The following is a 16819-nucleotide window of genomic DNA, read 5'->3' as shown; positions in this document are numbered from 1 at the left end:
GGCAATGACGTTATGCAGCGCCTGGAGATGGCATGGGAAAGGAGCGGTGTTCAACAAACAAACAACCAGAGTGTAAACTGAGTACTCCCTTTCAGCCTTCGGTGCCCGGCAATGACGTTATGCAGCGCCTGGAGATGGCATAGGAAAGGAGTGGTGTTCAACAAACAAACAACCAGAGTGAAAACTGAGTACTCCCTTTCAGCGTGCGTCATTGCCGAGCCCTCCGGTGCACGTCGGGCACGACGTGGTGATTATGGTGATCCTTATATGGTGATCCTTATATGGTGATCATATGGTATTATTTGTATTTGGTGATCAAAAAAGCCTCCATCTCGTAAACTACAACTCAACGGCTTATTACAGTGTGCAGTATACAGGCGATATATAAGACTGCTTAAGTAGTGCTGAACCTATGGATTAAAAAAAATATTTTACAACCATTATTTTATTAGAATTGAAGTACAGGTATCCCCCATTTAACGAGGGAGTGGGTTTTATGTATCTTTACATTGCGAACCTTCATTTTGCAGTTGGTCATTTACCATTATTTCATGTGGGAAAATTGCACGACGTTTCCTAACCTCAATTTTTCAGTCTACAAGCGAAGCCATATGCTTGGTATAACAATAGTTTTATTTGCAAGTGATATAATATTATTATTGACCATATAAAACACAATGCCAGTTTGTGTGTTTATACAGATGTCTGTCCCCCTTCATAAAGGTAGGTTTTAAAGGCCAATATTTTAACAGGAATGTGTGTTCACTACGCTCTATTTATGAGAATATAATAAACTCAAAAAACATTTTCCATAAAAGAGGAATTATGTCTCTTCTATTGGAATTGTAGATGGTGGCTTGCAAACTGAGCTTCAAGGGCAGTGTACAGAAGCGTTTTTTGAAATAACAATAAATACAAGGCGCTGGGAGGTTCAATTTGCTGCAACACGGAGAGTAAAACGAGTGTTCATTTACATCCGTATGATGTCGAATAAATAAAGAAAATATAAGCACACCTGACACTTGGATAAAGCTTCAGACTTTTGTTCGCTCCCGAGGCTGCACTGTCAAATATACTGTTGCAACCAGTCATTTTTGCTGGGCTTTTTACTAGTTTACGTAATAATAAAGACAGTAACAATATAATAATAAAGGTAATTTACGTAGTTCTAACCCTTGCCAATACAATATTGAGTCCAAGTTTCTGTACGTATGAGACGATGGCAGGAGGTGGTGGAGGAGATGGTTATTTTTTAACTCTTTCTGTCTGAAAAATTGATGATTCGCAAGCCATCTGAAATTAAAAGTTAATCGGCAGGAAAAACATCGCCATAGAAGTGACATTGCGCAATCACCAGACAGTGTTGTGGGGACGGCTCCTTTGTTGGAGCAAATGAAGACTTTTGTTAAATGACGAATAGCCATAAATGAAACCATTCGTTGTCGCGAATGGTCCCTCTCATTAAGAGGGTGACCGTCGGACCCTGACATTCGCGGGGTATATGTTCCTGGATAATGCTACAAATGTCGTCGGTGCAAATATCTGGCCATTGTTTAAATGCGGAAAATGGGGATAGGTTCCCGGCTGTTCCTGATTCAGAGGGGAAAATTAAAAAAGTGAAAAAAAATCTTGACTGCGAATGCACATGATGACACTTTCATAAAAAATGCTGACAAATAAAAAACAACCTTCAACACCAGGTTCCATTTCCAATGTGTATTGAAGGAATGCATTTACAGTTTATTAAAAGTGCTAAACCAACCACACCGTAAAACAACAAGAAAAAAAACAACAGGTATCATTTCCAATTTTTATTGAAGGAATGTGAAATCCAGTTTATTAAAAGTGCTTCATCAACCAGACCGTAAAATTGAAAAGAAAAAAAAACATATCGTTTACAATATTCAATGAAGGCATGCGATTACATTTTATTCAAAGTGCTTAACTAACTGTACCGTAAAAGTAAGAAAATAGGGGCGACACCTCTGGGCACGCACCTGGTAGAATTAAGCAGTATACTGCATTGAATACCTTTGTATTTTAAACCAATTTCAATCGTTGCTAGAAGACAGGGCAGCATGTAGAATCATACTAACATAATCATAAGACTTTAAACAAACAAACTGAGTCAGTGTTTCCTTCATCCTAGAAAATGGATCTGCGTCCCTATTTTCCAGGGTGCCGGTGAGCATTCTGAGCCAAATAACGATCGCCCCATCAGCCTACTTCCTGTTATAAGTGAGGTATTTGAATGCTTCATCAATGAAGACTTTTCAGCCCTCTGGAGGACAACCAATTTCTCACTGACTGCCAGTATGGCTTTCGCTATTCTCACTCTACTGGTGATCTGCTATCCTTAATTATGGATCTTTTCAACAGGGCAATGGAGGTCAAAGGTGAAGCTCAATCAATTGCTTTGGATATATCAAAATCCTTTGATAAAGTATGGCACAAGGGTTTGCTCCACAAGCTTCAGTCATATGGTATATCTGGAGTGATGCATTCAATCATTTTGGCTTTCCTTACAAATCATAAAATGATGGTGGTACTTGAGGGTCTATCTTTTCCTACTTGCTCCATGAGTTCTGGCGTCCCACAGGGCTCTGCCCTTGGTCCCATTCTGTTCCTTGATGATAATCGATGATCTTCCTGATGATGTTCTCTCTGCTAGCCTTGTATGCTGATGTCTCCTCACTTGATTGCACATCTGCTGATTCATTCAATACTACTCGCAATGAGGTTGGAATTTCACTGGACAATACAACATCAAAATATTGAATCCATGACCACGATACACCACAGTTTAGAGAATCTGTTAAAGTGGGACATGACTGGCTGGTAACCTTCATTGCAAAGAAAACTAAACTGTTGTCCATATCTCGTTCTGGAAACAGGTCTTTCCCTTCTGTGCACATGGGGTCTTCAACCTCAACAGAATCATCTGAGATTCGCCTTCTTGGTCTGGACATCTCCTCTAACCTCCATTTGGATAAGTACATTTCTGGTATTGATAAGAGTGCTTCCAAATGAGTTGATTGCCTTCATTGAGTGCAGAGGTATTTACCTCCTGAGGCTGTTTTGTACCTGTATAAGACAACTATACATCCATTCGTGAAGTACTGTTGTCACAGTTGGGCTGGAGCACCAGCCTGCCACTTATCTTTACTTAATAGTGTGGAAGTGTAAAATTTATCTGTGAACTGAGTGATTTTTATGAGCCACAACGTGGTCAAAATCGTGTGTTTAGGGCCTACTCACCTCGTGTATAAGTTTTATTTTATGATTTCCATCAAGTAGTTAAAATTTGTCTTCAGTCGGCAAGTTATCTCTGGCATTGGGTAGAATGGTTTTTTTATGTCACCATTACAACAGCGAGAAATTTAAACTATTTACCATGATACATATAAGTTTATACATTTAGACAACACAAATATGTCCAGAGATTCTAAATCCTTGTCCTTAGTGGTAAAATAGAGAGTGCTTGTATATAAATTCCATTTCGAGCTGTATATGTCTCGGAAGACCGAGAAAGACGACGAAAGATGGTCGATGAAGAAATGCGGGCAAGGAGGTTAACAAGGGGAGATGCAGAAAATAGGGCAAAATGGAGAAGATTGTCATGGGGACCGCAAGGCTAACCCCCGCTCTTGCAGGGAAAATGGCCTTAAAATGCCTGTTGTTGTTTTGTTGTTTAGAGCTGTATATGGCAAATAATAGTCGCGCTGCGTGCACGGATGGAGACAAGACACCAGGCGCCCCTAGGTCATAAAATGCAAATGCAGTTTGCATTTTATATGAGATTAAAGGCTGCACGAGTGATTCATTAAATTGACTTTTTTTTAACATTGTTCATAACAGACACAGTGTGTGTGTGTGTGTGTGTGTGTGTGTGTGTGTGTGTGTGTGTGTGTGTGTGTGTGTGTGTGTGTGTGTGTGTGTGTGTGTGTGTGTGTGTGTGTGTGTGTGTGTGTGTGTGTGTGTGTGTGTGTGTGTGTGTGTGTGTGTGTGTGTGTGTGTGTGTGTGTATATATATATATATATATATATATATATATATATATATATCTATCTATATATAAAGGAGGAGTGTCTGTCTGTCTTGATGTCCGCTTATAACTCAAGAACTACACATCGGAGAAAAGCTTTAGACAGATTCGGAATCAGCATAAAATCCCGGTGGTTATAGGCGACTTTATATTTTAATATCAATGGTTTAAAAAACCGCGCCAGCTGCAATTCCATGGTGTAGTTTGTGGCGGCGATATTGCCCCTTTCCGAATCCCATGATGCATTGCGGTTCCGATTCGCGATGAGGTCTATGCGCTATCACCGACACTTTTCCACCTTTTCCATACCTTTTAATCAGATTTACCTTATCGTCCATCGTAACCACATTACGCTTGGAAACACTAGCATTATCCTTCTTCGGACCCATGGCTAACACAGACAGAGTAAAGGAATACTGTACGTCGCCTCTGTTGTGAATGCGAAGCAGCGGTTGCGCGTACGTACAGTATACTGTACGTACATATTTATATATTTTTAATGTGCTTTTTATTGTATTTTTAATTGTTTTTTAGCTTCTTTTATTGTTAATTTATGTACTATTTTATTTATTTTAAATATATCTTTAAGGAAAACAAATGTTTTCATGTCCGTAGGAGTGACGTAAAGTCGCACATAATGACAAAATGCGCGCCATTTTTTCGCGCCAAGAACGAATAAACGGGTTTTTTTTTCGTTGAGATTTTATTCGAATTCAAATTTCATTAAATTCCAACTGTTGGAAACAATAATTATTTCAACTGTTGGAAATATTTTTTTGGTTAACCAACGACGGTCGATTTAATCTCGACCTTCCCCAAATGCGGAAGAGTGCGGCGCTGCAGGAGCGCAGGTGAAACCCAGGAAATGCACGTTGGTGTTCACAGTGGAAATGCCCATGGACGGCATCGTGGTTAACGGCATCGTGGTTAACGGCATCGTGGTTAACGGCATCGTGGTTAACGGCATCGCTACGAATTCCTTCTGGGAATCTGACCCAAGCCACAATCTCCCAAACCCATATCCGTGCAAGTCCTTCTTTCCCAGACACGGTAATGACTAATGTACCCTCCGACCTCCCCTCATCCTGCTTCCAGGCCCTGGGCTCCTCTGGCTTTGCCGATTGTGAGAGTCCAAAGCCTTTTTAGCTCCAGTCAGAGCTGACTCGGTGCTGCAAAGTCTGCCATTTCAATCGTTGTGGGACGGGTCGGGTGTTGTGGGACGGGTCGGGTACTGTGGGACGGGTCGGGTACTGTGGGACGGGTCGGGTACTGTGGGACGGGTCGGGTACTGTGGGACGGGTCGGGTACTGTGGGACGGGTCGGGTACTGTGGGACGGGTCGGGTACTTTGGGACGGGTCGGGTACTGTGGGACGGGTCGGGTACTGTGGGACGGGTCGGGTACTGTGGGACGGGTCGGGTACTGTGGGACGGGTCGGGTACTGTGGGACGGGTCGGGTACTGTGGGACGGGTCGGGTACTGTGGGACGGGTCGGGTACTGTGGGACGGGTCGGGTACTGTGGGACGGGTCGGGTACTGTGGGACGGGTCGGGTACTGTGGGACGGGTCGGGTACTGTGGGACGGGTCGGGTACTGTGGGACGGGTCGGGTACTGTGGGACGGGTCGGGTACTGTGGGACGGGTCGGGTACTGTGGGACGGGTCGGGTACTTTGGGACGGGTCGGGTACTGTGGGACGGGTCGGGTACTGTGGGACGGGTCGGGTACTGTGGGACGGGTCGGGTACTGTGGGACGGGTCGGGTACTGTGGGACGGGTCGGGTACTGTGGGACGGGTCGGGTACTGTGGGACGGGTCGGGTACTGTGGGACGGGTCGGGTACTGTGGGACGGGTCGGGTACTGTGGGACGGGTCGGGTACTGTGGGACGGGTCGGGTACTGTGGGACGGGTCGGGTACTGTGGGACGGGTCGGGTACTGTGGGGCGGGTCGGGTACTGTGGGACGGGTCGGGTACTGTGGGGCGGGTCGGGTACTGTGGGGCGGGTCGGGTACTGTGGGGCGGGTCGGGTACTGTGGGGCGGGTCGGGTACTGTGGGTCGGGTACTGTGGGGCGGGTCGGGTACTGTGGGGCGGGTCGGGTACTGTGGGGCGGGTCGGGTGCTGTGGGGCGGGTCGGGTGCTGTGGGGCGGGTCGGGTGCTGTGGGGCGGTTCGGGTGCTGTGGGGCGGTTCGGGTGCTGTGGGGCGGGTCGGGTGCTGTGGGGCGGGTCGGGTGCTGTGGGGCGGGTCGGGTGCTGTGGGGCGGGTCGGGTGCTGTGGGGCGGGTCGGGTGCTGTGGGGCGGGTCGGGTGCTGTGGGGCGGGTCGGGTGCTGTGGGGCGGGTCGGGTGCTGTGGGGCGGGTCGGGTGCTGTGGGGCGGGTCGGGTGCTGTGGGGCGGGTCGGGTGCTGTGGGGCGGGTCGGGTGCTGTGGGGCGGGTCGGGTGCTGTGGGGCGGGTCGGGTGCTGTGGGACGGGTCGGGTGCTGTGGGACGGGTCGGGTGCTGTGGGACGGGTCGGGTGCTGTGGGACGGGTCGGGTGCTGTGGGACGGGTCGGGTGCTGTGGGGCGGGTCGGGTGCTGTGGGGCGGGTCGGGTGCTGTGGGGCGGGTCGGGTGCTGTGGGGCGGGTCGGGTGCTGTGGGTCGGGGCGGGTGCTGTGGGGCGGGTCGGGTGCTGTGGGGCGGGTCGGGTGCTGTGGGGCGGGCCGGGTGCTGTGGGGCGGGCCGGGTGCTGTGGGGCGGGCCGGGTGCTGTGGGGCGGGCCGGGTGCTGTGGGGCGGGCCGGGTGCTGTGGGGCGGGTCGGGTGCTGTGGGGCGGGTCGGGTGCTGTGGGGCGGGTCGGGTGCTGTGGGGCGGGTCGGGTGCTGTGGGGCGGGTCGGGTGCTGTGGGGCGGGTCGGGTGCTGTGGGGCGGGTCGGGTGCTGTGGGGCGGGTCGGGTTCTGTGGGGCGGGTCGGGTTCTGTGGGGCGGGTCGGGTTCTGTGGGGCGGGTCGGGTGCTGTGGGGCGGTCGGGTGCTGTGGGGCGGGTCGGGTGCTGTGGGACGGGTCGGGTGCTGTGGGACGGGTCGGGTGCTGTGGGACGGGTCGGGTGCTGTGGGACGGGTCGGGTGCTGTGGGACGGGTCGGGTGCTGTGGGACGGGTCGGGTGCTGTGGGACGGGTCGGGTGCTGTGGGACGGGTCGGGTGCTGTGGGACGGGTCGGGTGCTGTGGGACGGGTCGGGTGCGTGGGACGATGTATCGAGACCAGAATCCCGCTCGGTTGACAGTCACACTGCCAAAGATAGGCAAAAGTGTCCTCAAGAGGCGGCTGGGAAATCACACCTTCGGGTATGGACGTTCAACGGCTCCCAATCGACGAACTGCAAATCCACGTTACACACACACACCAGATTAACGTCTGGATGGTTGTGAAAATGGTTGAAGCGAGGTGAAGAACCTGGAGCGATGCGAAATCAGGCGCGAGACAAAACGGCCAACGGTCCGTTCTCGAGACGTAACGGCACTCTAATGATTCTCTTTGGAATCGACCGCAAAACCTGTCACGCAGGTTTATCTGTCACAGCGATAACAACTCTGTCGCAGGAATCCCTTTCCCAGGAAACCCCAAAGTTAACCAGAAATGTATACCAAGAGGTTTTGAGAAATTGAAAATTGACAAAACGTCATGTAGGCAATGTACTGTGATATTGCTCTAAAATATACATGTTCTTTTCATCATATATTTGTCTTATTCTTATTCAACCCGGGCGAAGCCGGGTACCTCAGCTAGTATATATATATATATATATATATATATATATATATATATATATATATATATATATATATATATATATATATATATATATATATATATATGTCGACTCCATATGATGGTCGACTACATATGATGGTCGACTCCATATGATGAGTGGATACCAGAGATAACGTTACCGTGTGGCAGGCGGTGCCTATCGCTCCCAGCAAGGTGCAGCAGCAGCTGTATGGGACACCTTGCTGGCGGTTCTCCACTGATGATATGAAGGTCGCATAGTGACTGATATATATATATATATATACACACACACACACACACACACACAGACTTGGCATTTAATATGGAATATTTTTTTTGTGGGGGTGAACTTACTTTTCAAGATGTTACAGTGTTTCTTCTGCTACCAAGTCGTTGATCCCTTCCAGGCGTCCAGTGACTTCAGTGCCCCAGTCATCCCCGCGACTCCGTGCTGTCTTCAGCAAGCTTGCCTTCAGTGTATCTGCAGTCAAATTATCTGGCACTCTGTATTTCTTTCTAGCTTGTGCTGGATTATTTTTGTGGAGCTGGGCTGGTTGGTTGCAAAGAATGCATACATCCTTATACAGGAGGTCAACTGACTGTGATCTTCTAGAACTGCAGCCAGTTGATGAACTGAACTCAAGTAGTGCGTCTTCTCTTCAACTTTGATGACTCTTTCTCTGCCTTTGATGCTTGAGCTGACTTCTTGGTGGTTGCAACAAAGTTGTTGTACAGATCATTTTTACACTTCTGGTGGTACCTCAGTTTTCCTTCCTTTTGAGCCTCCTTCATACGTTCCACAACAGTAACATTTTCGACAGTTTCTGCTTGTTTCAATAAAGTTGAGTATCCCTTTGGAGTTGCCTGTATGAGCCTTTCAGCTGGTGTATCCGAACGTGCACAGATGAAGCAATTGAGCACAGGTGGAGTAACGTCTTCATCCATATTGCTAGACTCCATGTCCTGCAAAGTAGAAAATGAGATATATTTAGAAATGATTTTTCCACAAAGGAGTGTCTGTGGTGAAATATAAATGTTAACAATCAACTCAGAATCATGAAAAACCCTTATTTGACCCCTCATAAGTTACTTAAGGGCCGATTTAAAAAAATAAAAATTCTCGAAAATAATTTTTCGGTACCCGAATTCAACAGCTTTTTTTCTGGGTTTCCCACGGGAGTTGAACTTCAACATTTTAACACATGTTATTACACACCTTTACAAACATATTGGTGAAGAAATTTTTTGGTAACAATTTAGTTAACAGATTTTCATATGTTTCCCTTACTACAAGGCTAACCCTGCTAGAGCGGGGGTTAGCCTTGCGGGCCCCATGACAATCATGGTTCCCTGTTTGAGGCAATGTTTTATGGCTGGATGCCCTAATTTTATATATGTTGTGCTCGGTTCCTTTTTATTGATATGTATCCATCATGCTGTGCCTGCATCCATGTGTGCCTGTATATAAACGAGGAGCTCGGTCGTGGTGTGCCTGTATCCACGTGTGCCTGTATATAAACAGGGAGCTCAGTCATGGTGTGCCTGTATCCATGTGTGCCTGTATATAAACGAGGAGCTCGGTCGTGGTGTGCCTGTATATAAACAAGGAGCTCGGTCATGGTGTGCCTGTATCCATATCCATGTGTGCCTGTATCCATATCCATGTGTGCCTGTATCCATATCCATGTGTGCCTGTATATAAACAAGGAGCTCGGTCGTGGTGTGCCTGTATCCATCTGTGCCTGTATATAAACAAGGAGCTCGGTCGTGGTGTGCCTGTATCCATCTGTGCCTGTATATAAACAGGGAGCTCAGTCATGGTGTGAAAAAATGAATGAATGATCGTTTTAAGGCCATTTTTCCCCGCTAGAGCAGGGGTTAGCCTTGCGGGCCCCATAGCAATCATGGTGCCCTGTTTGAGGCAATTTTTATGGCCGGATGCCCTTCCTGACGCCAACCCTTGGTCGCCTCTTACGATGCGCAGGGATATGGTGTACCTATTCTAAACCGGGGTGCACACCGGGATCATTCATCCCAGCAAGCTGGTACTCAATTTGCCGACCTCGGAAGGATGACAGGCTGAGTCAACCCCCCTGGCGTTAATTCAGCGATCGACCGGGATTCGAACCCAGGATCCTAGGATCCTAAGCCGGCACCCTAACCGCTAAGCCAACACCAGGCTCATGGTGTGCCTGTATTTAAACAGGGAGCTCGGTCGTGGTGTGCCTGTATATAAACAAGGAGCTCGGTCGTGGTGTGCCTATCCTTCTGTGCCTGCATTTAAACAAGGAGCTCGGTCGTGGTGTGCCTGTATCCATCTGTGCCTGCATATAAACAAGGAGCTCGGTCATGGTGTGCCTGTATATAAACAAGGAGCTCGGTCGTGGTGTGCCTGTATCCTTCTGTGCCTGCATATAAACAAGGAGCTCGGTCGTGGTGTGCCTGTATCCTTCTGTGCCTGCATATAAACAAGGAGCTCGGTCATGGTGTGCCTGCATTTAAACAAGGAGCTCGGTCGTGGTGTGCCTGTATCCATCTGTGCCTGTATATAAACAAGGAGCTCGGTCATGGTGTGCCTGTATCCATCTGTGCCTGCATATAAACAAGGAGCTCGGTCATGGTGTGCCTGTATATAAACAAGGAACTCGGTCGTGGTGTGCCTGTATCGATGTGTGCCTGTATATAAACAAGGAGCTCGGTCATGGTGTGCCTGTATCCATCTGTGCCTGTATATAAACAGGGAGCTCGGTCGTGGTGTGCCTGTATCCATCTGTGCCTGTATATAAACAGGGAGCTGTCATGGTGTGCCTGTATATAAACAAGGAGCTCGGTCGTGGTGTGCCTGTATCCATCTGTGCCTGTGTATAAACAAGGAGCTCGGTCGTGGTGTGCCTATATCCTTCTGTGCCTGTATATAAACAAGGAGCTCGGTCGTGGTGTGCCTGTATCCTTCTGTGCCTGCATTTAAACAAGGAGCTCGGTCGTGGTGTGCCTGTATCCATCTGTGCCTGCATATAAACAAGGAGCTCGGTCATGGTGTGCCTGTATATAAACAAGGAGCTCGGTCGTGGTGTGCCTGTATCCTTCTGTGCCTGCATATAAACAAGGAGCTCGGTCATGGTGTGCCTGCATTTAAACAAGGAGCTCGGTCGTGGTGTGCCTGTATCCATCTGTGCCTGTATATAAACAAGGAGCTCGGTCATGGTGTGCCTGTATCCATCTGTGCCTGCATATAAACAAGGAGCTCGGTCATGGTGTGCCTGTATATAAACAAGGAGCTCGGTCGTGGTGTGCCTGTATCCTTCTGTGCCTGCATATAAACAAGGAGCTCGGTCATGGTGTGCCTGCATTTAAACAAGGAGCTCGGTCGTGGTGTGCCTGTATCCATCTGTGCCTGCATATAAACAAGGAGCTCGGTCATGGTGTGCCTGCATTTAAACAAGGAGCTCGGTCGTGGTGTGCCTGTATCCATCTGTGCCTGTGTATAAACAAGGAGCTCGGTCGTGGTGTGCCTGTATTCTTCTGTGCCTGTATATAAACAAGGAGCTCGGTCGTGGTGTACCTGTATCCTTCTGTGCCTGTATATAAACAAGGAGCTCGGTCGTGGTGTGCCTGTATCCATCTGTGCCTGCATATAAACAAGGAGCTCGGTCCTGGTGTGCCTGTATATAAACAAGGAGCTCGGTCGTGGTGTGCCTGTATCCTTCTGTGCCTGTATATAAACAAGGAGCTCTGTCGTGGTGTGCCTGTATCCTTCTGTGCATGTATATAAACAAGGAGCTCGGTCGTGGTGTGCCTGTATCCATCTGTGCCTGTATATAAACAAAGAGCTCGGTCGTGGTGTGCCTGTATCCATCTGTGCCTGTATATAAACAAGGAGCTCGGTCGTGGTGTGCCTGTATCCATCTGTGCCTGTATATAAACAGGGAGCTCGGTCGTTGTGTGCCTGTATCCATCTGTGCCTGTACATAAACAGGGAGCTCGGTCGTGGTGTGCCTGTATCCATCTGTGCCTGTACATAAACAGGGAGCTCGGTCGTGGTGTGCCTGTATCCATCTGTGCCTGTATATAAACAATGAGCTCGGTCGTGGTGTGCCTGTATCCATCTGTGCCTGTATATAAACAGGGAGCTCAGTCATTGTGTGCCTGTATCCATCTGTGCCTGTACATAAACAGGGAGCTCGGTCGTGGTGTGCCTGTATCCATCTGTGCCTGTATATAAACAGGGAGCTCGGTCGTGGTGTGCCTGTATCCATCTGTGCCTGTATATAAACAGGGAGCTCAGTCATGGTGTGCCTGTATATAAACAAGGAGCTCAGTCATGGTGTGCCTGTATATAAACAAGGAGCTCAGTCATGGTTTGCCTGTATCCATGTGTGCCTGCGTCCGACAGTCATCAACTGCCCTAATCAAGCAATAACGTTACCCCCGACACAATCCGCAGTGTTATCAATTCGATGATAAGCAATCTGCAAACATTGTGATCTAGTTGAGTAAGGTGATGATAGATGGGCCCGTTTCAATTTACAGTTTAAAACAAAAACTCTTCCTCCTTCAACTTCTTCTTCACTTGTAATAATGGTGAGTCTCATTCAATCTGGTTTCTCATATAGATTCGATTCAGAAAGCGCTTTCTATATTCAATGCTTTTTCTTTCAACATTTCCATTTTATTCATATTACAGTAATATGTCACCCTGTCAACAGTATTTCTGATTATACACCACCTTTTAAAGCATACGTATATCTATGTCTATCTATAACGTTGATATTCCCATCACGGGTCTTTTCTTCTAGTTCTGATCAATCAAACGGAGCATAAGAAGTTGCAGATGTGTGATTTTTAGACGTTAAGTATGGTCCCAGACTGTTATAAATCTTGGTTCTTTAACAGTATGATACATTCAGGTAAAGTTGTGAGTAATCAGGCAATATTAATATTAATCTTGTTTCTCTCTCCGCTGACTGGGTTTGATTGCGCTGTTGCTCTTTGCCATCTGAATACCTCGCTCATGTCCGACAACCTCTGTACCAAAAGCACATCTACAGGATGTATGGCCATTTGTCTGCTATTCTCATTGTAATTGATGTGTACTAACATCTTTGACCTGCAGGTGATATATGATGAACAAGCTCCTCCATGAGCCTGAGATCAATGTAAAAATCTCATCAATAGTTCGACATATGGTGCAGATAATGTCTGCTGAAAGGCAGCGGGAATATTGACACTATATATTTGTATAGCTTGTACATTACATTACAGAGGATTTCACTAACATCTTTTGCCCTCCTCTTTTGTTGTTCGTTCATTCCCTTGCTTATTGTGTCCATTTGTTACCCACTTGTCATTTTGTTGCCTTTGTACCCTCTGCCACCTCGCTCTTCCATGACCCACGATCGTGTATAAACATTAACGAAAAAGTGTGTGTGTGTGTGTGTGTGTGTGTGTGTGTGTGTGTGTGTGTGTGTGTGTGTGTGTGTGTGTGTGTGTGTGTGTGTGTGTGTGTGTGTGTGTGTGTGTGTGTGTGTGTGTGTGTGTGTGTGTGTGTGTGTGTGTGTGTGTGTGTGTGTGTGTGTGTGTGTGTGTAAAAGAGAGAATTTTGAGGAACAGAAATGAAAAAACGAGATTGTGGCGGACACGAAAGCTCACTGGCGTGAGGGCATCATTCCACGCACCAAGTGGGTGGCGGCCACGCCCGAGGGGTAGGCGTGGCCGCGGGATATACACCGGGCGCGCAGCCCGGAGCGCCCAGTGCGGATGAGTGAGCAATGAATAAAGAGCTCGATAATAACCAAAGCGTTGTGGCCTACCTTTGTTCAACGTGTGTGCTCCCGCACCACATTGGTGACCCAGACTGGTTCAACCGTAGTTGAACCCCCGAATGCGCAATGGTCATCAACGCGCTCAAGCTACCGGAGTTCTGGGAAGCGCAGGCCGACACCTGGTTTCTTCAAGCCGAGGCCCAATTCCAGCTCCGGGGCGTCACGGCGGACGACACGAGGTACGTCTACGTGGTCGCTGCCCTTGGCTCCGGCACGGCCGCGCGCGTCATGTCCTTCCTCCGGCACCCGCCGGATGAGGGCAAGTACGCGGCGCTCAAGCAGCTGCTCCTCGATACGTTTGGCCTCCCAGAGGCCGACCGCGCCGACCGTCTTTTGCACCTTCCCGCCCTCGGCGACACACGCCCGTCTGCCCGCATGGATTACATGCTAGACCTGCTCGGCGACGGCCGCGCGGATTTCCTGTTCCGTGCTCTCTTCCTCCGCGCGCTGCCTGTACAGGTGCGGCTCGCGTTGGCCGGGTCGACCATTACGGAACCGCGGGCCCTGGCCAGGGAGGAGGACAAGTACTTCGCAGCCCACGACGCGCGGCCGGCATATAGCACGGCCGTCGTGGGTCCCGGCGCCGCGCACGGCGCGGGTGGTTCGGATCCTTCCGAGCACGGCGTAGGTTTGGCGGATCGCCGTGTGGCATGGCGTTCGGTTCCTTCCGAGCGCGGCGTAGGTTTGGCAGATCCGTGCATGGCCGCCGCCACGCCCCGCCCACCACCGTCGTCGCAACCGGTGCGGCGACCACCACCGGGCCAGACCTGGTGCCATTTCCATGCCAGGTTCGGCCACAAGGCCAGGTCCTGTCGCCCGCCTTGTACTTTTGGCAGGTCGGGAAACGACCAGGCCGGCGCTCGCTTCCTGCCATGAGCGTCGGCCATACTGGCAGCCTGTTGTTCATCACGGACACCTTATCCGGGCGCCGTTACCTGTGCGACACAGGAGCGCAGGTGAGTGTCGTTCCCGCCGGTACGTCCGACAAGCAGTCCGCGGGCCGGGGCCCCGCGCTGCTTGCCGCAAACGGTACGTCCATTCGCACGTACGGAAAACGCTGCCTTTCTCTGCGGTTCGGAGGGCAGGTTTTCCGATGGTCGTTCGTCACTGCGGACGTGCCTATGGCACTGCTCGGCGCGGACTTCCTGTGTGCCAATGGTCTACTGGTGGACGTCAAGCACAGAAGGCTTGTCCAGGCTGAGACGTTCAGCTCGCTCGCTTGCGCGCTGCCCGCCTCGTTGAGCAGCTCCCGGAGCGGCTCATCGAGCGGCTTGCTGAGCGGTTCGGTTCCGGCCAGGTTCATCTGTACGCTTCCGGCAGCGAACGAATTCACCCGCCTCCTCGCGGGTTTCCCGGCCCTCACGCGGCCCACCTTCTCGGCGGGGGCCGTCAAGCACGGGGTGGAACCCCCCACCGCCGGGCCACCGGTCTACGCCCGGGCACGCCGCCTCGAGCCGACGAAGCTCGCCGTAGCTAAAGCGGAGTTCGCTACGCTGGAGCGGCTCGGCATCGTGCGGCGCTCCGAGAGTGCTTGGGCGTCGCCGCTTAACATCGTGCCAAAGCCCGGCGGGGGATGGCGACCATGCGGGGACTACCGGCACCTCAACGACGCCACCACCCCCGACCGCTACCCCGTCCCCCACATCCAGGACTTCTCCGCCCGGTTGGCGGGCATGTCCTTCTTTTTGAAGGTGGACCTCATACGCGGCTACCATCAGGCCCCCGTCAGGCCGGAGGACATCCCGAAGACGGCGGTCATCACGCCGTTCGGCCTTTTCGAATTTCTTCGGATGCCCTTCGGTTTGAAGAATGCAGCTCAGGTGTTCCAGCGACTAATGGACAGCGTCTTGCGCGACTTGGATTTCGTCTACGTGTACCTGGACGACATCCTCGTCACCAGCGCGTCCCGCGAAGATCACCTACACCATCTCCGCACGCTCTTCGAACATCTGGGCCAGCATGGCCTCATCGTGAACCCCGCCAAGTGCCGGTTTGGCATCGCCGACATCGACTTTTTGGGGCACCGCGTCACCAGGCACGGGGCCGTCCCCCTACCGGCCAAGGTGGAGGCGGTGAAGGGGTTTCCGTGCCCCCGCACGATCAAGGTGCTCCAGGAGTTCCTGGGCATGGTAAACTTTTACCATCGGTTCCTGCCCCGCATCGCGCAGCTCCTGCGCCCCTTGCACGAGGCCCTCCGGGGCAAGCCGGGCAAAGGTGACGTTACCTGGACCGAGCAGATGGACGCGGCGTTTGCGGGCGCGAAGCTCGCCTTGGCTAACGCCACCATGCTCGCGCACCCGGCGCCCGATACACCGATCGCCCTCACCACCGACGCCTCGGACTACGCGGTGGGCGCGGTGCACGAGCAATGGGTGCGTGGTGCCTGGCAACCGTTGGCGTTCTACAGCCGGCAGCTTCGCCCGCCCGAACGCCGCTATAGTACCTTCGACCGCGAGTTGCTCGGGCTTCACCTGGCGGTCAGGCACTTCCGCCATCTGCTCGAGGGCCGTGCGTTCACGGCCTTCATCGACCACAAGCCACTGGTTTTCACGATGGGCAAGGTCGCCGAGCCGTGGTCGGCCCGGCAGCAGCGTCACCTCTCGGCCGTGTCCGAGTACACGACGGACATCCGGCACATCACGGGGAAGGACAACCCGGTGGCGGATTGCCTTTCCCGGTCCGTCGCCCACGCAGTCCACCTTGGCATCGACTATGCCCGGATGGCGGCGGACCAGGCCGCCGACCCCGGCGTCCAGGCCTTGCGGACCGCCGTCACGGGCCTCCGCATCACCGAGGTGCCGTGCGACGGCGCGGCCCTCTTGTGCGACGTCTCCCTCGGGCGGCCTCGCCCCATCGTGCCCGCGGGCTGGCAGCGCCAGGTTTTTGACGCCATCCACGGCCTGTCCCACCCAGGCACGAAGGCCTCCCAGAGGTTGGTCGCTGACAAGTTTGTCTGGCATGGCCTCCGGAAGGCCGTCCGCGGCTGGACCAGGACGTGCCTCGCGTGCCAGCGCGCGGAGGTGCACCGGCACACCCAGGCCCCATTGGCCCCGTTTACGGTGCCGGAACGTAGGTTCGACCACGTGCACGTGGACCTGGTGGGACCTCTGCCCCCCTCGCGGGGCTTCACCCACGTCCTCACCATGGTGGACCGCACCACCCGGTGGCTGGAGGCCGTG

General features: G+C 51.4%; 1 protein-coding gene across 17 annotated transcripts in view; it reads left to right on the top strand.

The window, feature by feature from the left end:
• Positions 1-16819, top strand: part of LOC137430027 (solute carrier family 2, facilitated glucose transporter member 1) — a 179528-nt gene that overhangs the window by 52178 nt on the left and 110531 nt on the right. Inside the window, exon 1 of one of the 17 annotated variants that reach the window (XM_078780079.1) lies at positions 4870-5096. The exons of the other annotated variants lie outside the window; for them this stretch is intronic. The gene's annotated coding sequence lies outside the window, so the exon portion shown is untranslated. Of the gene's footprint in view, positions 1-4869; positions 5097-16819 lie in introns of those variants that run through there. 17 annotated transcript variants of the gene reach the window in all.

This window comes from Myxine glutinosa, chromosome 6, assembly GCF_964187855.1.
Source record: "Myxine glutinosa chromosome 6, kmMyxGlut1.1, whole genome shotgun sequence".
Lineage (NCBI taxonomy): Eukaryota > Metazoa > Chordata > Myxini > Myxiniformes > Myxinidae > Myxine > Myxine glutinosa.
This window is presented reverse-complemented; position numbering and strand designations above follow the sequence as displayed.